Below are 24,262 nucleotides of genomic sequence, written 5' to 3' on the forward strand. Positions count from 1 at the left end.
GGTTATTTTGTATTTCAGTGTTCAGTTATATTTCAATAAAATGGACACTTACCACGCTGCATTTTGGTCCGGTCTTTCATACTCCTCCTCAGATGAAGAAGATTGTTACAGTCATGTTGAAAAACATTCCCAATAACATCTATTTACATTTACAGTTGAAAGTCACAGGGTGAGTGAGTTACTACAGAGAAAAGTGGTCCACAAAAGTAAGACATTATGATGTGTTTTTATCACTTTCCACCTCTGCAGGTTTATCATTCTCCGGGACATCAGATTTGTTTATTTATTTTTTGTCTTCTATCTTTTCTTTGCTCTTACTCCTGTCCTGGCGGTCTCTGTCTTTGTCCCTCTCTCTGCTCCAGGACCTGTCATGATCCCCCTGCCTACTACAGTATTTGTAGGCCTTCTGATAATTTAGGACTAAGGTTAACTCTTGTATCATGTTCACATCTGTTTAATGCTGTCTCTGCAGTCCATGTCAACAGAATGACATAGAGGAAACAACACCAGAATGTGTTATTATTACATACTGATAGTGTGAGAAGGCAGCTGGATCTGTACCCCTGTAAAAGTGTGCACTAACTAAAATTATTTAGAATATACTGCCATCTTTTCAGTTTTATGTTGAAAAGTGGGTTAGGCCTATAGATGGAGCTGATGTTCAACACAGAGCAATAATCATGTAGGTGGTAGGCCTACAATATGGCCCATTAAAGGCATCATTTTTTTTCCTGAAAATGTTTGGCCTATAATTTAAGTGAGGGGGAAAATAGAACAAAACCAGATCAAGTCTGGTAAAATAGTTACAACTGTTAGGTATGTTTCACTTTACAAATAGCTAGGCTTACATGACTCCAGTGAGTCATTTGACCAAACCCATATCAACAAAACGGTGTAATGGGTTTGCACTCAAAAAGATGTTGCATTAAGCTTACTTCATTATTCTATTTTTCTTAACTATTTTCATTGTATCAAGGATAGCGTACTAAACCCATATCATTCAACAGTAAACTGGTTTGGCTGGTACCAAACCCACATCACTCAGCTGTAAACTGGATTGGCTGGTGTTTATGACTTCTTGCAAATGCTGGTGGAGGAACATGAGGTAGTAAAACAAAAGTGAAACTGTACAGACATTCTCCGAATCCGAATGCAAGATATCGTGGTGGCTCTCGTGGATTAGTCAATCATAAACCAATCTTTGTTAAACTTTAGAACATTTTCAATAGGCTACAGAGTACATTATTTTGTTATTAGGGCAAGGGCAAGGCAGAGTTAGTGGGCATCCAATGATAATAGGAAGAGAACTGGCCCGAGCAGTAAGTAGTAAAATTGTTTACTAAATTGAGACGACAACTTTTTAGGATGCGTCGCAGGATTGAACGGCTGTGTCCATTTTTCCTGGTTCCAGTTCTCTCCTACTTACCCTGGAGATCGATCGTGGAAAATTATTTTGCAAGGTTTTTGGAACGCACAGGGAGATGTATCTTGCCAAATGATCCTGACAGTCCAGAATCCCTTTCCGGTGAAGGAGTGGGGAGTCCAGAATCCCTTTCCGGTGAAGGAGTGGGGAGTCCAGAATCCCTTCTAAGTGAAGGAGTGAGGAGTCCAGAATCCCTTCCTATTCCTGAAGTGGAGAGTCTAGAACCCCTTCCCAGTGAAGGAGTGGGGAGTCCAGAATCCCTTCCCAGTGGAGGAGTGGGGAGTCCAGAATCCCTTTTTAATGAAGGAGTGGAGAGTCTAGAACCTCTTCCCAGTGAAGGAGTGGGGAGTCCAGAATCCCTTCCCAGTGGAGGAGTGGGGAGTCCAGTATCCCTTTTTAGTGAAGAAGTGGAGAATCCAGAAACCCTTCTCAGTGGAGAAGTCAAGCTTCGGGTTGTCAGGTCAGCTAGGTCATATGATGTTGAAGACACGGATGAGTACTACTGCGAGTACGACTCAACATGGGAGGATCCTCCAAACAAAGAAACCAGTCGTCAAAAGTCCCAACATGTAAGTACACAGGCCCCTGGGCCCTGATCACATTTTTTTTGTGGACTCTCAGCAGATGGGTTTTAGAATACTGTAGCCCAGGGGTATTCAACTCTTCTCCTATGAGGTCCGGAACCTGCTGGATTTCTGTTCTACCTGATAATTAACTGCAGCCACCTGGTGTCCCAGGTCTAAGTCAGTCCCTGATTCGAAAGGAACATTGGAAAAATGGTCCAGAGTTGAGTGCTGTAGCCTATCTTATATTGGCCACATAAAATACAGATTAAATATTTAATTTTCCAAAGCAAAATTTACATTTAAAATATTTTAACCAATGTATGCCTAGAATAATGGTAACAGAATATGAATAACTAATCCTTTAGAATTTTCAGACAAAAATCATTTAAAATGCTTGGCTCAATGACTTATACATGTGCTCTGTCATATGCCCAAATCTTCAGATCATTTTAAGACCTCAGCAGATTATGATTCACACTGTTGTTACTGTTCTTTGTACCTCCTTCTCACTGTTGTATTTCCTCAGGAGTGGGTACACCAGTACACCGGTTGGTCGCAACAAGTAAGTGTTATGTTCTGATACATTGAGACTCAGAGTTTTGGGACAACATGTATAATATATTTTAATATACGATATATAATATATTATATTTATTTAACCATTATTGCATTTGTATGACATTGCATCTCATATTGAGTAGCTCATTGCTCAATCAAAGCTCCGCCAAGGGGTTAGGAATACTGATGTATTATGTCTGTCTATGTGAAGATCTCTATCTTTAACTTCTAGAAACATAAAATGGATATGACTGATAAAGTCTGCTATAGGCCTATGTCAGTAGCCAAGTAGAATGATTGCCGGCCTATCCAGCTAGTGAAATTGTCCTTCCAAGTTTTTGTTTCACTGTACATACTGCATGAGCTCAAACATGTGGGCCTGTCAGTATTGTTGTCAGGTGTTTCCATAACTGCCATTTTATGAACTCACGAAGTGAATGTGTTTTTAGTCACACAGGTTTAACAGATTCAAAAGTGCAGCAAAGGATATGCAAAAGTACAGGCATGATTATCCAGTAAGTCATTATTCTCTTCACACAATCTTACACAATTTATGCTATTTCATATAAACCCACCTGATAATGATGGTGTGCCGCAGGCTGCATTATAAATCTGAATGCAGTTCTATTGCTGTTAATCATACACTCTTAGAAAAAAATGTGCTGAGTGGAATCACATAGGATTCTTCGGAATCACATAGGATTCTTAGTGGTGTAGTGCAATTATTTTAGGTGAGGGAGCACATGATTCATGTTATAAACCAGCTAATTATTAGAATCAGGTGTGCTAGATTAGGGTTAGAATGACCAAATAGTGAACATAAAACATTACCACGTAGAATTGTAGGACATTTATGTTTAAACGGTCATAAAATCAAGCTTTTGGTGTGGTGTATTCATACATCTCAATAAACTATAACCTACATGCATTATTACCTCTAACATGGCCCAATTCACATTTCCAATTTCCCACCCTGGCATACCAAGCCACAATGGGCCCAGCGTCTCAATAGCCAATAGAGGCTAAATAACCCAAGGAGGGCTAAAGCAACTGCCAGAGAGGGTCAGGCTCCTTGAGCTTTGCGGTGGCCACTCTGGTTTGTGTGTCCTTGGCAGAACAGTGTCGCCGTAACCAAGTGGTCACATATCGTTCTGTGTTCCACTGTGCAAAGGGGGTCCGTGGAGTTTTCTGAACTTCGAGGCTGACACAGCACAGTTTTTTTCTACCTTCTGATTGGCCAAAGTGGTCAAGCGTCCGACAGGCCTCCGCAGTCCACACACGTATTCTGTAGTTCTCCATTATTCTCACCACTGCCAGAGAGAAGACAGGGAATACACCACCATTTACCTACCTCAAAGCTACTAAATAGTTCTACCAATAACCCTTTTATCATCTGAAGATTATTCCTAGAGCCTTCAATGAATGGTTCCTCCAGCCGTATTAGGCTTTACAATTAAACTATTTATGACAATCAATACAGTAACACAAGGCCTTTCTTTGAGGGCTTAGTTATACACTAACACAAGTGGTGTTATGAAACTCCTGGTTTACAGACCACATCAGGCTGCAAGTCACATCAGGCTGTCTTGCAAAGTGATATGTAATTCCTATTTGAATCCAGCCAGAGTGAGTATATCTAACAATTTGAACTTGTAATCACCCAAAACATGCTTTCAGAATGATTGCCAGGGTAGGGACGATTGATAGGTGAGACTACTTAAATAATCTAAACTGGAACAACCATCTCAGTAACAGGTGCAATACAGAAAGTATTCAAACCCATTCACTTTTTACACCCTCAATTTTAAATGGATTAAATTTAGATTGTTTTGGTCACTGGCCTACACACAATACCCCATAATGTGTGGAATTATGTAAAATAATATATATAATTAAAATGAAAAGCTAATATGTTTTGAGTCAATACGTTTTCAAACCCTTTGATATGGCAAGTCTAAATAAGTTCAAGAGCAAAAATGTGTCACATAATAAGTTGTATGGACTGTTTGTGCAATAATAGTGTCCAACGCGATTTTCATTGACTACCGCATCTCTGTACCCCACACATGCAATTATCTGTAAGATCCCTCAGTCGAGCAGTGAATTTCAAAATTAGATTTAACCACAAAGACCAGGGAGGTTTTTCAACATCTGGTACAGTCTTTAGCACTTGATTCTTGTTTTCACAGGAGCATAGATCAAACTTGTACTTCGGCTGGCAACAACAAGTAAATAAGTTCTCATTCCCTTGTGTAATACATGGAAAAAACTGAATGATTTAAATAATCATTTCACTATCTAATTCCTCTATAATTATTGTAGTGTTTTGATACAACTCTCTGAGAAATATCCCCATTTCTGAATTTGCATTGCTCTTGCCCCCTCAGGAAGACATGCCTAATTTACAGTTCTACCGTGAACAAATACCCTCCTCCCCTGATGGTAATGTATTTACTGTTTCTTTGAGTGCAGTTTAGATTTGACAATACTTTTTTACTGTAACCTTTGCTCTGATTAGGTGTCTTCATTGAGGACTTTCACAAGAAATGGAACAGGCAATATTTAAAACTGGAAAGAGTTCACTCATACATCCAATGGTTAGTTTCCTTTACATTTACATGGGCTTTCAATTATTTGGATTTTGAATATTAATTGTTATAATACAATCTTTAAAAATGTGTGTGTGTGTGTGTGTGTGTGTGTGTGTGTGTGTGTGTGTGTGTGTGTGTGTGTGTGTGTGTGTGTGTGTGTGTGTGTGTGTGTGTGTGTGTGTGTGTGTGTGTGTGTGTGTGTGTGTGTGTGTGTGTGTGTATGAATATATATACTGTACTGTATATGTATATATATTTTTAACAAACATTTAATTTAGGTTGTTCCCTCTTCAAGAACCAGGAATGAATAATCAAGCCAAGGAACTCACCAAAAAGGAAATTGAGGTACTTCTAGTAGTTTCTTTGAGCAAGGAAATGTTCTCTACATACTGCATTTACATAGAAGCAACTACAAAAATAAAGGAAATACAAGAGTAAATGGGGGATACAAAGTATATTGAAAGCAGGTGCTTTCACAAAGGTGTCGTTCCTGGGTTAATTAAGCAATTAACATCCCGTCATGCTTAGGGTCATGTATAAAATTGCCCAGTTGCCCATTATTGTGGCTAACATGGCTAGAAGAAGAGATCTCAGTGACTTTGAAAGAGGGGTCTCAAAGGAGAATAGGAGGTTTAATGTGTGTGTGTCACCAGATCTTAACCCAATTTAGCACTTATGGGAAATTCTGGAGTGGCGCCTGAGAAAGCATTTTCCACCACCATCAACAAAACACCAAATGACGGAATGTTTCATAGAAGAATGGTGTCGCATCCCTCCAATATAGTTCCAGACACATGTGAAATCTATGCAAAGGAACATTGAAGATGTTATGGCGGCTCGTGGTGGCCCAATGCACAATCAAATCTAATCAAATGTTACTTGTCACATGCTTCATGAACAACAGGTGTAGACTAACACTGAAATGCTTACGGGCCCTTCCCAACAATGCTGGGACAAGATGAGATTAAAATAATAATAGAAAAATGTTAACACAAGAAATAAATACACAATGAGTAACAATAAGTTGGCTATATACAGGGGGTGCAAGTACAGAGTCGATGTGCAGTGGTATGAGGGCATTGAGTTAGATATGTACATATAAGTAGAGGTAAAGTGACTAGGCAACAGGATAGATAATAAACAGTAGCAACAGCGTATGTGATTAGTATGGAAGTGCATGTGTGGCGACAGTATGCCTGTGTGTACAGTTGAAGTCGGAAGTTTACATACACCTTAGCCAAATACATTTAAACTCAGTTTTTCACAATTCCTGACATTTAATCCTAGTAAAAATTCCCCGTCTTAGGTCAATTAGGATCACCACTTCATTTTAAGAATGTGAAATGTCAAAATAATAGTAGAGAATTATTTATTTCAGCTTTTATTTCTTTCATCTCATTCCCAATGGGTCAGAGGTTTACATACACCCAATTAGTATGTGGTAGTATTGCCTTTAAATTGTTTAACTTGGGTCAAACATCTTTAAATTGTTTAACTTGGGTCAAACATTTCGGGTAGCATTCCACAAGCTTCCCACAATAAGTTGGGTGAATTTTGGCCCATTCCTCCTGACAGAGCTGGTGTAACTGAGTCAGGTTTGTAGGCCTCCTTGCTCGCACACACTTTTTCAGTTCTACCCACAAATGTTCTATAGGATTGAGGTCAGGGCTTTGTGATGGCCACTCCAATACCTTGACTTTGTTGTACTTAAGCCATTTTGCCACAACTTTGGAAGTATGCTTGGGGTCATGGTCCATATGGAAGACCCATTTGAGAGCAAGCTTTAACTTCCTGACTGATGTCTTGAGATGTTGCTTCAGTATATCCACATAATTTTCCTTTCTCATGTAGCCATCTATTTTGTGAAGTGCACCAGTCCAGCAAAGCACCCCCACAACATGATGCTGCCACCCCCGTGCTTCACGGTTGGGATGGTGTTCTTCGGTTTGCAAGCCACCCCCTTTTTCCTCCAAACATAACAATGGTCATTATGGCCAAACAGTTCTATTTTTGTTTCATCAGACCAGAGGACATTTCTTCAAAAAGTACGATCTTTGTCCCTATGTGCAGTTGCAAACCGTAGTCTGGCTTTTATATGGAGGATTTGGAGCAATGGCTTCTTCCTTGCTGAGCGGCCTTTCAGGTTATGTCGATATCGGACTCATTTAACTGTGGATATAGATACTTTTGTACCTGTTTCCTTCAGCATCTCCACAAGGTCCTTTGCTGTTGTTCTGGGATTGATTTGCATCTATCACACCGAAGTATGCTCATCTCTAAGCGTCTCATTCCATAGCTGATTGACGGCTGCGTGGTACTATGGTGTTTATATTTGCGTACTATTGTTTGTACAGATGAACGTGGTACCTTCAGGCATTTGGAAATTGCTCCCAAGGATGAGCCAGATTTGCGGACATATGCAATTTATTTTTGAGGTCTTGGCTGATTTCTTTTGATTTTCCTATGATGTCAAGCAAAGAGGCACAGAGTTTGAAGGTAGGCCTTGAAATACATCCACAGGTACACCTCCAATTGGCTAAAATGATGTCAATTAGCCTATCAGACGCTTCTAAAGCAATGACATACTTTTATGGAATTTTCCAAGCTGTTTAAAGGCACAGTCAACTTAGTGAATGTAAACTTCTGAAATGTTGATACAGTGAGTTAGTTGTAAGTTAAATAATCCGTCTGTAAACAATTGTTGGAAAAATTACTTGTGACATGCACAAAGTATATGTCCTAACCGACTTGTCAAAACTATAGTTTGTCAGCAAGAAATTTGTGGAGTTGTTGAAAAACAAGTTTTAAATTACTCCAATCTAAGTGTATGTAAACTTCTGACTTCAACTGTACATTTTATATGTGAGTGAGTGTGTGTGTATGTGTTGGAGTGTCGGTGTAAGTATATGTGAGTGCAAAAAGGAGTCACTGCCGATAGTCCAGAAGCTATGTGGTTAACTATTTAGCAGTCTTATGGCTTGGGTTCAGAATCTGTTCAGGGTCCTGTTGGTTCCAGTTGGTTCTGTTGGTTCCAGACTTGGTACATCGGTATTCCTTGCCATGCGGTAGCAGAGAGAACAGTCTATGAATTGGGTGGCTGGAGTCTTTGACCATTTTTAAGGCCTTCCTCTGACACCGCCTGGTATAGAGGTCCGAGATGGTAGGGAGCTCGACCCCAGTGATATTCTTGGCCGTATGCATTACACTCTGTAGCGCCTTGTGGTTGGTTGTGGAGCAGTTGCCATACCAAATGTTGATGTAGCCAGTCAATAATATAATAATAATAAATGCCATTTAGCAGACGCTTTTATCCAAAGCGACTTACAGTCATGTGTGCATACATTCTACGTATGGGTGGTCCCGGGGATCGAACCCACTACCCTGGCGTTACAAGCGCCATGCTCTACCAACTGAGCTACAGAAGGACCACAAGATTCTCTCAATGTAGAACTTTTTGATGATCTAAGGGCCCATGCCAAATATTTTCTGTCTTGGGGTGTTTGGAACATGATAGTTCATTGGTGATGTGGACACCAAGGAACTTGAAACTCTCAACCCGCTCCACTACAGCCCCGTCGATGTTAATGGGGGCCTGTTCGCCCCACCTTTTCCTGTAGTCCATGATCAGCTCTTTTGTCTTTCTCACAATGAGGGAGAGGTTGTTTTCCTGGCACCACACTGCCTGTTCTCTGACCTTCTCCCTATAGGCTGTCTCATCGTTGTCGGTGATCAGGCCTACCACTGTTGTATTGTCAGCAAACTTAATGATGGTGTTGGAGTCGTGTTTGGCCACACAGTCGTGGGTGAACAGGGAGTACAGGAGGGGACTAAGTACACACCCCTGAGGGTCCCCAGAGTTGAGGATCAGCATGGCAGACGTGTTGTTGCCTACCCTTACCACCTTGGGCGGCCATCAAGGAACCAGTTGCATACTGCACAAACAGATCCACAGATGAAAAAATCTCAATCGCACTCCACACTGCCCTTTCCCACCTGGACAAAAGGAACACCTATGTGAGAATGCTGTTCATTGACTACAGCTCAGTGTTCAATTGACATTCACAACTACAGTGCCTTGAAAAAGTATTCATCCCCCCTTGCCGTTTTTCCTATTTTGTTACATTACAACATGTAATTTAAATAGAATTTTATTTGGATTTCATGTAATGGACACAGACAAAATAGTCCAAATTGGTGAAGTGAAATTAAAAAAAATACTTGTTCCAAAACAATTTTTAAAAATAACAAAAGGAAAAGCGGTGTGTGTATATGTATTCACCCTCTTTGCTATGAAGCCCCTAAATCAGATCTGGTGCAACCAATTTCCTTCAGAAGTCACATAATTAAATAAATAAAGTCTACCTTTGTGTAATCTAAGTCTCACATGATCTGTCACATGATTTCAGTATATATACACCTGTTCTGAAAGGCCCTAGAGTCTGCAACACCACTAAGCAAGGGGTATCACCAAGCAAGGGGCATCACCAAGCAAGCGGCACCATGGAGACCAAGGACCTCTCCAAACAAGTTGTGGAGAAGTACAGATCAGGGTTGGGTTCTAAAAAAATATCAGAAACTTTGAACATCCCACGTAGCACAATGAAATGGAAAGAATATGAAACAACAACAAACCTGCCAAGAGAGGGCCGCACACCAAAACTCACGGACCAGACATTTACATTACATTTACATTTACATTTACATTTACATTTACATTTAAGTCATTTAGCAGACGCTCTTATCCAGAGCGACTTACAAATTGGTGCATTCACCTTATGACATCCAGTGGGACAGTCACTTAACAATAGTGCATCTAAAACTTAGGGGGGGTGGGGTGAGAGGGATTACTTAACCTATCCTAGGTATTCCTTAAAGAGGTGGGGTTTCAGGTGTCTCCGGAAGGTGGTGATTGACTCCGCTGTCCTGGCGTCGTGAGGGAGTTTGTTCCACCATTGGGGGGGCCAGGGCAGCGAACAGTTTTGACTGGGCTGAGCGGGAGCTGTACTTCCTCAGTGGTAGGGAGGCGAGCAGGCCAGAGGTGGATGAACGCAGTGCCCTTGTTTGGGTGTAGGGCCTGATCAGAGCCTGGAGGTACTGAGGTGCCGTTCCCCTCACAGCTCCGTAGGCAAGCACCATGGTCTTGTAGCGGATGCGAGCTTCAACTGGAAGCCAGTGGAGAGAACGGAGGAGCGGGGTGACGTGAGAGAACTTGGGAAGGTTGAACACCAGACGGGCTGCGGCGTTCTGGATGAGTTGAAGGGGTTTAATGGCACAGGCAGGGAGCCCAGCCAACAGCGAGTTGCAGTAATCCAGACGGGAGATGACAAGTGCCTGGATTAGGACCTGCGCCGCTTCCTGTGTGAGGCAGGGTCGTACTCTGCGGATGTTGTAGAGCATGAACCTACAGGAACGGGCCACCGCCTTGATGTTAGTTGAGAACGACAGGGTGTTGTCCAGGATCACACCAAGGTTCTTGGCGCTCTGGGAGGAGGACACAGTGGAGTTGTCAACCGTGATGGCGAGATCATGGAACGGGCAGTCCTTCCCCGGGAGGAAGAGCAGCTCCGTCTTGCCGAGGTTCAGCTTGAGGTGGTGATCCGTCATCCACACTGATATGTCTGCCAGACATGCAGAGATGCGATTCGCCACCTGGTCATCAGAAGGGGGAAAGGAGAAGATTAATTGTGTGTCGTCTGCATAGCAATGATAAGAGAGACCATGTGAGGTTATGACAGAGCCAAGTGACTTGGTGTATAGCGAGAATAGGAGAGGGCCAAGAACAGAGCCCTGGGGGACACCAGTGGTGAGAGCGCGTGGTGAGGAGACAGATTCTCGCCACGCCACCTGGTAGGAGCGACCTGTCAGGTAGGACGCAATCCAAGCGTGGGCCGCGCCGGAGATGCCCAACTCGGAGAGGGTGGAGAGGAGGATCTGATGGTTCACAGTATCGAAGGCAGCCGATAGATCTAGAAGGATGAGAGCAGAGGAGAGAGAGTTAGCTTTAGCAGTGCGGAGCGCCTCCGTGATACAGAGGAGAGCAGTCTCAGTTGAATGACTAGTCTTGAAACCTGACTGATTTGGATCAAGAAGGTCATTCAGAGAGAGATAGCGGGAGAGCTGGCCAAGGACGGCACGTTCAAGAGTTTTGGAGAGAAAAGAAAGAAGGGATACTGGTCTGTAATTGTTGACATCGGAGGGATCGAGTGTAGGTTTTTTCAGAAGGGTGCAACTCTCGCTCTCTTGAAGACGGAAGGGACGTAGCCAACGGTCAGGGATGAGTTGATGAGCGAGGTGAGGTAAGGGAGAAGGTCTCCGGAAATGGTCTGGAGAAGAGAGGAGGGGATAGGGTCAAGCGGGCAGGTTGTTGGGCGGCCGGCCGTCACAAGACGCGAGATTTCATCTGGAGAGAGAGGGAGAAAGAGGTCAGAGCATAGGGTAGGGCAGTGTGAGCAGAACCAGCGGTGTCGTTTGACTTAGCAAACGAGGATCGGATGTCGTCGACCTTCTTTTCAAAATGGTTGACGAAGTCATCTGCAGAGAGGAGGAGGGGGGGGAGGGGCGGAGGATTCAGGAGGGAGGAGAAGGTGGCAAAGAGCTTCCTAGGGTTAGAGGCAGAAGCTTGGAATTTAGCGTGGTAGAAAGTGGCTTTAGCAGCAGAGACAGAGGAGGAAAATGTAGAGAGGAGGGAGTGAAAGGATGCCAGGTCCGCAGGGGAGGCGAGTTTTCCTCCATTTCCGCTCGGCTGCCCGGAGCCCTGTTCTGTGAGCTCGCAATGAGTCATCGAGCCACGGAGCGGGAGGGGAGGACCGAGCCGGCCTGGAGGATAGGGGACATAGAGAGTCAAGGGATGCAGAGAGGGAGGAGAGGAGGGTTGAGGAGGCAGAATCAGGAGATAGGTGGGAGAAGGTTTGAGCGGAGGGAAGAGATGATAGGATGGAAGAGGAGAGAGTAGCGGGGGAGAGAGAGCGAAGGTTGGGACGGCGCGATACCATCCGAGTAGGGGCAGTGTGGGAGGTGTTGGATGAGAGCGAGAGGGAAAAGGATACAAGGCAGTGGTCGGAGACTTGGAGGGAGTTGCAATGAGGTTAGTGGAAGAACAGCATCTAGTAAAGATGAGGTCGAGCGTATTGCCTGCCTTGTGAGTAGGGGGAAGGTGAGAGGGTGAGGTCAAAAGAGGAGAGGAGTGGAAAGAAGGAGGCAGAGAGGAAAGAGTCAAAGGTAGACGTGGGGAGGTTAAAGTCGCCCAGAACTGTGAGAGGTGAGCCGTCCTCAGGAAAGGAGCTTATCAAGGCATCAAGCTCATTGATGAACTCTCCGAGGGAACCTGGAGGGCGATAAATGATAAGGATATTAAGCTTGAAAGGGCTAGTGACTGTGACAGCATGGAATTCAAAGGAGGCGATAGACAGATGGGTAAGGGAGAAAGAGAGAATGACCACTTGGGAGAGATGAGGATCCCGGTGCCACCACCCCGCTGACCAGACGCTCTCGGGGTGTGCGAGAACACGTGGGCGGACGAAGAGAGAGCAGTAGGAGTAGCAGTGTTGTCTGTGGTGATCCATGTTTCCGTCAGGGCCAAGAAGTCGAGGGACTGGAGGGAGGCATGGGCTGAGATGAACTCTGCCTTGTTGACCGCAGATTGGCAGTTCCAGAGGCTACCGGAGACCTGGAACTCCACGTGGGTCGTGCGCGCTGGGACCACCAGAGTAGGGTGGCGCGGCCACGCGGTGAGGAGCGTTTGTATGGTCTGTGCAGAGAGGAGAGAACAGGGATAAACCGACACATAGTTGACAGGCTACAGAAGAGGCTACGCTAATGCAAAGGAGATTGGAATGACAAGTGGACTACACGTCTCGAATGTTCAGAAAGTTAAGCTACGTAGCAAGAATCTTATTGACTAAAATGATTAAAATGATACAGTACTGCTGAAGTAGGCCAGCTGGCAGTGGGTGCGTTGTTGACACTACACTAATCAAGTCGTTCCGTTGAGTGTAATAGTTTCTGCAGTGTTGCTATTCGGGGCTAGCAGGCTAGCTAGCAGTGTTGTTTACGTTACGTTGCGTTAAAAGAACGACAATAGATGGCTAGCGAACCTAGAAAATCGCTCTAGACTACACAATTATCTTTGATACAAAGACGGCTATGTAGCTAGCTAAGTAGCTAGCTACGATCAAACAAATCAAACCGTTGTACTGTAATGAAAATGAAGTGAAAATGTGATACAACCTGTGAATGCGACCGGGTAGTTGAGTTCTATACAGAAGACGTTGGCTAGCGTTGGCTAGCTGTTGGCTAGCTAGCAGAGTCACCTACGTTAAGGACGACAAATAGCTGGCTAGCTAACCTCGGTAAATTAAGATAATCACTCTAAGACTACACACTCTAAACCTAAACAACACAATTATCTTGGATACGATGATAAGATGATACGAAGACAGCAAAGACAGCTATGTAGCTAGCTGACACTAAACTAATCAAGTCGTTCAGTTGAGTGTAACAGTTTCTCCAGTGCAGCTAATCAGTGGACGTTAGCTAGCTGGCTAGTGAAGACTAGTGAAGACTACGTTAGGACGGCGAAATACGATAATTACGCAATTATCTTTTGATACAAAGACGGCTATGTAGCTAGCTGAGAAGAAATTGCTAAGATAAGACAAATCAAACCGTTGTGATATAATGAAATATAATGAAAAAGTTATACTACCCGTTGGAGCGACGTGCAGATGCGACCACTCGCTCCAACCGGAACCGGAAACTACGGGGCATTAATCAGAGAGGCAACAAAGAGACCAAAGATAACCCTGAAGGAGCTGCAAAGCTCCACAGCGGAGATTGGAGTATCCGTACCACTTGAAGCCATACACTCCACAGAGCTGTGCTTTTCGGAAGAGTGGCCAGAAAAAAAGCCATTGCTTAAAGAAAAAAAATAAGCAAACATGTTTGGTGTTCGCCAAAAGGCATGTGGGAGACTCCCCAAACATATGGAAGAAGGTACTCTGGTCAGATGAGACTAAAATATAGCTTTTTGGCCATCAAGGAAAACGCTATGTCTGGCACAAACCCAACACCTCTTATCACTCCAAGAACACCATCGCCACAGTGAAGTATGGTGGTGGCAGCATCATGCTGTGGAGATGTTTTTAATCAGCAGGGACTGGGAAACTGGTCAGAATTGAAGGAATAATGGATGGCGCTAAATACAGGGAAATTCTTGAGGGAAACCTGTTTCAGTCTTCCAGAGATTTGAGACTGCGACAGAGGTTCACCTTCCAGCAGGACAATGACCCTAAGCATACTGCTGAAGCAACACTCGAGTGGTTTAAGGGAAACATTTACATGTCTTGGAATAGCCTAGTCAAAGCCCAGACCTCAATCCAATTGAGAATCTGTGGTATGACTTAAATATTGCTGTACACCAGCAAGGAACCCATCCAACTTGAAGGAGCTGGAGCAGTTTTGCCATGAAGAATTGTCAATAATCCCAGTAGCTAGATGTGCCAAGTTTATAGAGACATACCCCAAGAGACTTGCAGCTGTAATTGCTGAAAAAGGTGTCTCTACAAAGTATTGACTTTGGGGGTGAATAGTTATGCACGCTCAAGCTTTCAGTTTTTTTTTCTTATTTCTTGTTTGTTTCACAATAAAACATGTTTTGCATCTTCAAAGTGGTAGGTATGTTATGTAAATCAAGTGATACAAACCCCCCCCAAAATATATTTTAATTCCAGGTTGTAAGGCAACAAAATAGGAAAAATGCCATGGTCGTTGAATACTTTGTGAGAATACTGTTCATTTACTACTGCTCAGCGTTCAATGTGAATGTTGACCTGTTTAAAGGTCTTGCTCACATCGGCTTCCGAGAGCGTTATCACACAGTCATCCAGATCAGCTGGTGTCTCGTGCATGCTTCAGTGTTGCTTGCCTCGAAGCAACCATAAAAGGCATTTAGCTCGTCTGGTAGGCTTGCGTCACAGGGCAGCTCGCATCTGGGTTTCCCTTTTGTCGTCCGTAATAGTTTTCAAGCCCTGCCACATCCGACAAGCGTCAGAGCCAGTGTAGTAGGATTCAATCATAATCTTGTATTGTCGCTTTGCTTGTTTGATGGTTCGTCTGCGGACATAGCAGGATTTCTTATAAGCATCCGGATTAGTGTACCGCTCCTTGAAAGAGGCAGCTCTAGCCTTTAGCTCGATGCGGATGTTGGCTGTAATCCATGGCTTCTGGTTGGGATATGTACGTACAGTCACTGTGGGGACGACATTGTCAATGCGCTTATTGATGAAGACGATGACTTCTGCTTAATTTCCAATAATATTGGAAATTATATTTCCATATATATATATATATATATTATATATAAATCCTTTCATATTTCCCCTAACCCTGCCACCCCTCCCCTAATTGGAGTAGACTAATGGACAACAACACTTGGGTTTCTACTTCCAGCTTATACATACTGTCACCCCTGGTCGAAGTATTTTGTGTTTATCTTCAGTTATTTGGTCAGGCCAGGGTGTGACATGGGTTTTTGTATGTGATGTGTATGTATTGGGATTGTAGCTTAGTGGGGTGTTCTAGTTAAGTCTGGCTTTCTGAAGTGGTTCTCAATCAGAGGCAGGTGTTTATTGTTGTCTCTGATTGGGAACCATATTTAGGCAGCCATATTCTTTGTGTGTTTCGTGGGTGATTGTCCTTAGTGTCCTTGTTCTGTGTGTATGTGCACCAGTATTAGGCTGTTTTGGTTTTCATTACGTTTATTGTTTTGTAGTGTTTGTATTTAGATTCGTGTTACGTTTGTTTATTAAACATGGATCGCAATCTACAAGCTGCACTCTCCTTCACACCTAGAAAACCGTTACAGACTCACTCACAACAAACGGACCAAGCAGCGTGTCAACAGGAAGGAGCAGCCCAAAGAGGAGATGCGTAAGAAGGATTTCTGGACATGGGACGAAATCCTCGATGGGAGAGGACCCTGGGCTAAACCAGGGGAGTGTAGCCACCCAAAGGTGCAGCAGGAGAAGAGGCAACAGGAGCAGCCCAAAGAGGAGTACAGTATGCCCTATACTTCTTGGGAGGAGATAGACAGGTGGGCGGTCTACCCAGGGAGAGTGCCGGAGCCCGCCTGGGATTCAATGGAGCAGTGCGTGGAAGGTTACAGGAGAATGAGGATGGCGAAGCAAGCACGGCAGCGTGGAAGGAAGCCCGAGAGTCAGCCCCAAAAATGTATTGGGGGGTGGCTCACAGGGAGTAGGGCTACGCCAGGTAGGAGACCTGCGCAAACTCCCTGTGCTTACAGAGGGCTAGAGAGACCGGGCAGGCAAAGTGTTATGCAGTGGTGCGTATGGTGTCCAGCTCCTCGTATCGGCCGGGCTAGAGTGGGCATCGAGCCAGGTAAGGTTGGGCAGGCTCGCTCAAGAGTTCCAGTGTGCCTGCACGGTCCGATCTATTCAGTACCACCTCCACACCCCAGCCCTCTGGTGGCAGCTCCCCGCACCAGGCTTCCTGTGCGTGTCCTCGGTCCAGTACCACCAGTACCAGCATCACGCATCAGGCCTACAGTGTGCCTCGCCTCTCCAGTGCTGTCGTGGCCTTTCTCCTCTCCTGCGCTGCCGGAGTCTCCTGCCTGTTCAGCGCAGCCAGAGCTGCCAGCCTGCATGGAGCAGCCAGAGCTGCCAGCCTGCATGGAGCAGCCAGAGCTGCCAGCCTGCATGGAGCAGCCAGAGCTGCCAGCCTGCATGGAGCAGCCAGAGCTGCCAGCCTGCATGGAGCAGCCAGAGCTGCCAGCCTGCATGGAGCAGCCAGAGCTGCCAGCCTGCATGGAGCAGCCAGAGCTGCCAGCCTGCATGGAGCAGCCAGAGCTGCCAGCCTGCATGGAGCAGCCAGAGCTGCCAGCCTGCATGGAGCAGCCAGAGCTGCCAGTCTGCAAGGAGCTGCCAGTCTGCAAGGAGCTGCCAGTCTGCAAGGAGCTGTCAGCCTACATAGAGCAGCCAGAGCCGCCAGTCAGCGTGGAGCAGCCAGAGCCGCCAGTCAGCGTGGAGCAGCCAGAGCCGCCAGGATCCGCCAGTCGGCCAGACTCTTCCAGATCCGCCAGTCGGCCAGACTCTTCCAGATCCGCCAGTCGGCCGGACTCTTCCAGATCCGCCAGTCGGCCGGACTCTTCCAGATCCGCCAGTCGGCCGGACTCTTCCAGATCCGCCAGTCGGCCGGACTCTTCCAGATCCGCCAGTCGGCCGGACTCTTCCAGATCCGCCAGTCGGCCGGACTCTTCCAGATCCGCCAGTCGGCCAGGATCCTCCAGTCGGCCGGGATCCGCCAGATCTGCCAGTCAGCCAGGATCCGCCAGTCAGCCGGGATCTGCCAGAACTGCCAGTCGGCCAGGATCCGCCAGTCGGCCAGGATCCGCCAGTCGGCCAGGATCCGCCAGTCAGCCAGGATCTGGTAGATCCATCAACCTGCCTGAGCTTCCTCTCACTCCTGAGCTTCCTCTCACTCCTGAGCTTCCTCTCACTCCTGAGCTTCCTCTCACTCCTGAGCTTCCTTTCACTCCTGAGCTTCCCCTCAGTCCCGAACTGCCTCAGTCCCGAGCTGCCCCTCAGTCGCGATCTGCTCCTCAGTCCAGTGGGGTTCTGGGTGAGGACTACTAGGCCATGGTCGGCGGCGAGGGTGGACTATCCAAGGACGCGAGGAGGAGGGACTAAGAGAGTGTTTGAGTGGAGTCCACGTCCCGCGCCGGAGCCGCCACCATGGACAGATGCCCACCTGGACCCTCCCTATTGTTTTGAGGTGCGTTCGGGAGTCCGCACCTTAGGGGTGGGGGCGGGGGGGGTTCTGTCATGCCCTGGTCGAAGTATTTTGTGTTTATCTTCAGTTATTTGGTCAGGCCAGGGTGTGACATGGGTTTTTGTATGTGGTGTGTATGTATTGGGATTGTAGCTTAGTGGGGTGTTCTAGTTAAGTCTATGGCTGTCTGAAGTGGTTCTCAATCAGAGGCAGGTGTTTATCGTTGTCTCTGATTGGGAACCATATTTAGGCAGCCATATTCTTTGTGTGTTTCGTGGGTGATTGTCCTTAGTGTCTTGATGTCCTTGTTCTGTGTGTATGTGCACCAGTATTAGGCTGTTTCGGTTTTCGTTACATTTATTGTTTTGTAGTGTTTGTATTTAGATTCGTGTTACGTTTGTTTATTAAACATGGATCGCAATCTACACGCTGCATTTTGGTCCGACTCTCCTTCACACCTAGAAAACCGTAACACATACTAAATACATTTCAGACAGTATATTTTACAATAGTTACTGTATCTTTTGTTTGTTTTTTTGTCCCATCCTTCAGCTACTCTCAACTTCACCCATCTATCTCTGAAGACCATCCAGTTTTTATATCTGTTTGCCTTCTATTTTCAACTGTACTGTGATGTTTCAAAAAAGTTCTGAACCTTTCTATTCTCATAGTTTCTACAGATTATAAATTGAACATTTTTGTTAACAGTATTATTATATTATTGATCAATTGACTATGACTTTTCAAATCACCATGCAGTGCTATTTGCAGAGTTAGCTCCAGGTAAATCATTTTAATTTAAAAACTCTAAGTTTTGAATCCGGCATCAGTTCATAAACAATATGCCATGGACTCGGAACATCGAACATCTCTTCCCAACTATTTTGCAATCTATATGGCACAGCTGTCAATGTATTGGTCCTTAAATGCAGCTGGTATACTTGTCATTTATCACACCTTTAACCAATGTTGGTCTTTAATGCAGGGCCGACAGACAAGTTCCCTACTTTCCCCGCCTTCCACTTGTCTCTTTCATTTTTGCGGTAATTCTGCAATTAGTTGGTTGTAATTGTGGGTCAAGCAGACATTCCCATATATTTTTGTTAGCTGAATGTGTGACATAACTCCACCAGTCCTATTTATGATATAATTTACAAAGATTATTGTTTTTATCAATGAGTATATTTGAGTTTAACCATAATATTAGTTTTCTGGTGGATTAAACTGAAATTGCAACCAACTTTCTATGGCTTGTTTAATTTTCAAGTAACCGAAAGAGCTTGTAATCTGAATAAAGGGAAAATAGCCATTCTTGAACGTGAGACATTGTTACTATTCTGCTGGAGAACCCGTTCAGATTTAAGTATAACTTTTGTAAGACTGATGCCTTTAGTGAGAGGTCTAATGCTTTAATATTTAATCATTTCTGCCCTCCAAATTCATATAAATAGACCCGTTCAATTTTGGCTGATTCAGTGTTGCTTGCCTCGAAACGAGCATAGAAGGCATTTAGCTCGTCTGGTCGGCTCATTTCACTGGGCAGTTCGGGTGGGTTTCCCTTTGAAATCTGTGATAGTTTGCAAGCCCTGCAACATCAGAACTGCCAGAACTGGCGTAGTCGGATTTGATCTTAGTCCTGTGTTGGCGCTTTGTATGTTTGATGGCTCATTGGAGGTCGTAGCGGGATTTCTTATAAACGCCTGGATTAGTGTCCCACTCCTTGAAAGTTGCAGCTCTAGCCTTTAGCTCAGTGCGGATGTTGCCTGTAATCCATGGCTTCTGGTTGGGGTCTGTACGTATGGTCATGCGATTCTGTGTGTGGAGTAAAGGTGATCTTGAGTTTTGTCGCCTCTAGTTGCAATGTGACATGCTGGTAAAAGGGATTTCAGTTTCCCTACATTAAAATCATTGGCCAGGAGAAGCGCCGCCTCTGGATGTGCATTTTCTGGTTTGCTTATGGCCCTATACAGTTTGAATATGGTCTTAGTGCCAACATCGGTTTGTGGTGGTAAATAGACAGCTACAAAATAATTGTATGGTAAATAGTATGGTCTGCATTTTATCATGAGTTATTGTAACTCAGACGAGCAAAAACGTGATGCTTCCTTAACATTAGAGATTGCACACCAATTGATGTTGACAAATGGACACACCCCTCCTCCCTTCGTCTTACCTGAGGCTGCTATCCAGTCTTTACGATGCATAGAAAAACTAGAGAGATGTACAGTATGATTTTTCTGGATTTTTTTTCTCATTTTGTTTGTCATAGTTGAAGTGTACCTATGATGAAAATGACAGGCCTCTCTCATCTTTTTAAGTGGGAGAACTTGCACAATTGGTGGCTGACTAAATACTTTTTTGCCCCACTGTATATTATCCTTGTCCCCATTCAGCCATAACTCTAAGAAACATAGAATATTACCGGTTTCCAGGTCCTGTTGATAGAATAGTCTCGAATGGAGCTTGTCCAGTTTGTTCTCTAGTGACTGTACGTTCACCAATAGAACGGAGAGTACAGGTGGTTTATTAGCTCGTCGATATACTCGTCGACTTCTTCTTTCGAGTCCCGGAGATTTGGGCCTAGTCCGGAGGAAGCAGAACATTCAGAGCTGCCGACTCGTTGAAGTAGAAATGTTCATCCAAATTGAGGTTAGTGATCGCTGTTCTGATGTCCAGAAGCTGTTTTCAGTCATAGGAAATTATGGCAGAGACACTATGTACCAAAAAAACTATGCTGGTATTTGCTTTATTTTGTCAGTTACCTGTATGTCATTGTTACATTCCCCAGTTTATGTGTTGTAGTTTGTGGATTTGCATGTGTTTTGCATGTGTTTATTTCAGGAAATGGCTTCCTGAAATCCCTCAAGCAGCTGATTAGTCGACTCCATGGCTAATTGGAGAGCTGACCCCGCCCCCTCGTCAAGACTCTGCTGTCTCCAGCTACACATTCATTCTGAAGCTATATAAAAGCCAGTTCAGGAGAGAGTTTTGCTAGAGGTTGATTTTTGCTAGAGGTCTAGAGATTTTTGTTAGATTTTGCTAGAGGTTGAGCTAGAGGTTGATTTTTTGCTAGAGGTTGATTTTTGCTAGAGGTTGATTTTTGCTAGAGGTTGATTTTTTGCTAGAGGTTGATTTTTGCTTTTGATTTTTTGCTAGAGGTTGATTTTTGCTAGCTAGAGGTTGATTTTTGCTAGCTAGAGGTTGATTTTTGTCATTTTTTAGCAGAGGTTGATTTTTGCTAGCTAGAGGTTGATTTTTGCTAGCTAGAGGTTGATTTTTGCTAGCTAGAGGTTGATTTTTGCTAGCTAGAGGTTGATTTTTGCTAGCTAGAGGTTGATTTTTGCTAGCTAGAGGTTGATTTTTGCTAGGGAGGTTGATTTTTGCTAGCTAGAGGTTGATTTTTTGCAGATTTTTGCTAGCTAGAGGTTGATTTTTTAGCTAGAGGTTGATTTTTTTGCTAGAGGTTGATTTTTTTGCTAGAGGTTGATTTTTGCTTGCTAGAGGTTGATTTTTGCTTGCTAGAGGTTGATTTTTGCTTGCTAGAGGTTGATTTTTGCTTGCTAGAGGTTGATTTTTGCTTGCTAGAGGTTGATTTTTGCTTGCTAGAGGTTGATTTTTGCTTGCTAGAGGTTGATTTTTGCTTGCTAGTGGTTGATTTTGCTAGAGGTTGATTTTTTTTTTGCTGGGAGGTCATTGCAGAGATTTTGCTAGAGAGATTTTGCCAGAGGTTGATTTTTGCTGGGAGGTCATTGCAGAGATTTTGCTAGAGATTTTGCTAGAGGTTGATTTTTGCTGGGAGGTCATTGCTGAGAGTTGGTATGTTTTGTGAGTTTGTTGCATTTGTTCATAATTGTTATGAATGACAATCTACTTCTTCCTCAGGCTTTCCTTCAAGATGAAACTGCGAAGAAGAGGCTGGTCAAGTCGTACAAGCTCATGCTGGACTTCTACGGCATCCAGCTGTCAAATGATTCAACAGGGGAAGTGCGACGCGCTAATAACTGGCGTGACAGATTTGACAACCTGGACAGGTTAGCAATTTCTTCATTGGGTCATTTAACTGTTATTTTATAGTGATACATAATAGCTACAATTTCAGTTTTTTCAAATTAACCTTCTCAGAATAACAGTATCCTTGTATTTTTGTTGTTGTGTTTTCATTCATGATAGAAATACACACAACAACCTGCATCACCCGCATCCTGAAGTGCCTGGGCACTCTGGGGTTCCCCCACTACCAGGCCCCACTTGTCCACTTCTTCCTGGAGGAAACTCTTGTCAAAGGCAACCTGTACAATGTGAAGGAGAGCGTGCTCAACTACTTCATCTTTGCTGTCATTGATAAGCAACAACGCAGGGAATTAGTTAAGTATGCCTACAAGCACTATGAGCCCAAACATGAGTTTGTGTGGTGCCCTAAGAAGATCCAGATGATTTTCTCAAATGGAGAAGAATTATCAGATAGTAGGCAAACCAAACAATGGCAGGCCATTACCAGCATGGTAACCACTTAGATGACAGAGATGTCAGTGACAACTTGTCCATTCCTCGCAATGCTATTGTTAGCACAGCTGATTCCATTCAGCACCCTCTTCCAAGATTGGTTTCCCCAAAAAAATATGATTTGGCCCCTGAGCGTGCATCAATTAGGCATTATGAAGATGTTCCAAAGTATGTAACTACTCACTCTACAGGGCACTCACATACTGCCCAAGGTAATGTAAAGACTCGGTCCCCCACCAAAGATGTTTTAAATAATCAGGAAAATGACAAAATAGAGAGTGCACCCACTAAACATTCAGAAGGCAAGAACAATTCAGTGAAAGAGCCACTTAATAAAGAGGTTTCACGGAGTCAGTAAAGATTGAATGCTCAACAATTGCGCAATCTACTCAAGAGGTATCCCAGAGCCTGGATAAGACCAGAGCCAGGTTCAGACCACTGAGGGTCCAGCCATAGACCCATGTCCTAAAGACTCATCCCAGAGCCAGGTTCAGACCACTGAGGGTCCAGCCATAGACCCATGTCCTAAAGACTCATCCCAGAGCCAGGTTCAGACCACTGAGGGTCCAGCCATAGACCCATGTCCTAAAGACTCATCCCAGAGCCAGGTTCAGACCACTGAGGGTCCAGCCATAGACCCATGTCCTAAAGACTCATCCCAGAGCCAGGTTCAGACCACTGAGGGTCCAGCCATAGACCCATGTCCTAAAGACTCATCCCAGAGCCAGGTTCAGACCACTGAGGGTCCAGCCATAGACCCATGTCCTAAAGACTCATCCCAGAGCCAGGTTCAGACCACTGAGGGTCCAGCCATAGACCCATGTCCTAAAGACTCATCCCAGAGCCAGGTTCAGACCACTGAGGGTCCAACCATAGACTCATGTCCTAAAGACTCATCCCAGAGCCAGGTTCAGACCACTGAGGGTCCAACCATAGACCCATGTCCTAAAGACTCATCCCAGAGCCAGGTTCAGACCACTGAGGGTCCAGCCATAGACCCATGTCCTAAAGACTCATCCCAGAGCCAGGTTCAGACCACTGAGGGTCCAGCCATAGACCCATGTCCTAAAGACTCATCCCAGAGCCAGGTTCAGACCACTGAGGGTCCAGCCATAGACCCATGTCCTAAAGACTCATCCCAGAGCCAGGTTCAGACCACTGAGGGTCCAGCCATAGACCCATGTCCTAAAGACTCATCCCAGAGCCAGGTTCAGACCACTGAGGGTCCAGCCATAGACCCATGTCCTAAAGACTCATCCCAGAGCCAGGTTCAGACCACTGAGGGTCCAACCATAGACCCATGTCCTAAAGACTCATCCCAGAGCCAGGTTCAGACCACTGAGGGTCCAACCATAGAGCTATCTCCTCATAAGGTACCAATGGGAAGGGGAAGATTTTGATATTTTAATAAAGTATAATGAAATTATAATTGACTTATGTATACTTAGTATCAGTGATGTATAGTACTTAAGTAAACAAACTTTAAAGTAATACTTAAGTTGTTTTTTGGAGTATCTGTACTTTATTTTACAATTTATGTTTTTACTCCACTACATTTTTACTCTACTACAGTCCTAAAGAAAATAATGTACTTTTTACTCCATATATTTTATGACACCCAAAAGGACTCGTTACATTTGGAATGCTTAGCCGGACAGGAATTTGGTCGAATTCACGCACTTATCAAGAGAACATCCCTGGTCATCCCTACTGCCTCTGACTCACTAAACACACATGCTTCGTTTGTGAATTATGTTTGAGTGTTGGAGTGTGCACCTGGCTATCCGTAAATAAAAACAGACAAACATGTAATGGTTCTGTCTGGTTTGCTTAATATA

At 44.5% G+C, this 24,262-nt stretch overlaps 1 pseudogene; it reads left to right on the forward strand.

Moving 5' to 3' along the window:
• Positions 1-1,106: 1,106 nt before the first annotated feature.
• LOC124002997 lies at positions 1,107-22,987 on the forward strand (annotated as a pseudogene).
• Positions 22,988-24,262: the final 1,275 nt, after the last annotated feature.

The sequence above is a fragment of the Oncorhynchus gorbuscha genome, linkage group LG18 (assembly GCF_021184085.1).
Source record: "Oncorhynchus gorbuscha isolate QuinsamMale2020 ecotype Even-year linkage group LG18, OgorEven_v1.0, whole genome shotgun sequence".
NCBI lineage: Eukaryota > Metazoa > Chordata > Actinopteri > Salmoniformes > Salmonidae > Oncorhynchus > Oncorhynchus gorbuscha.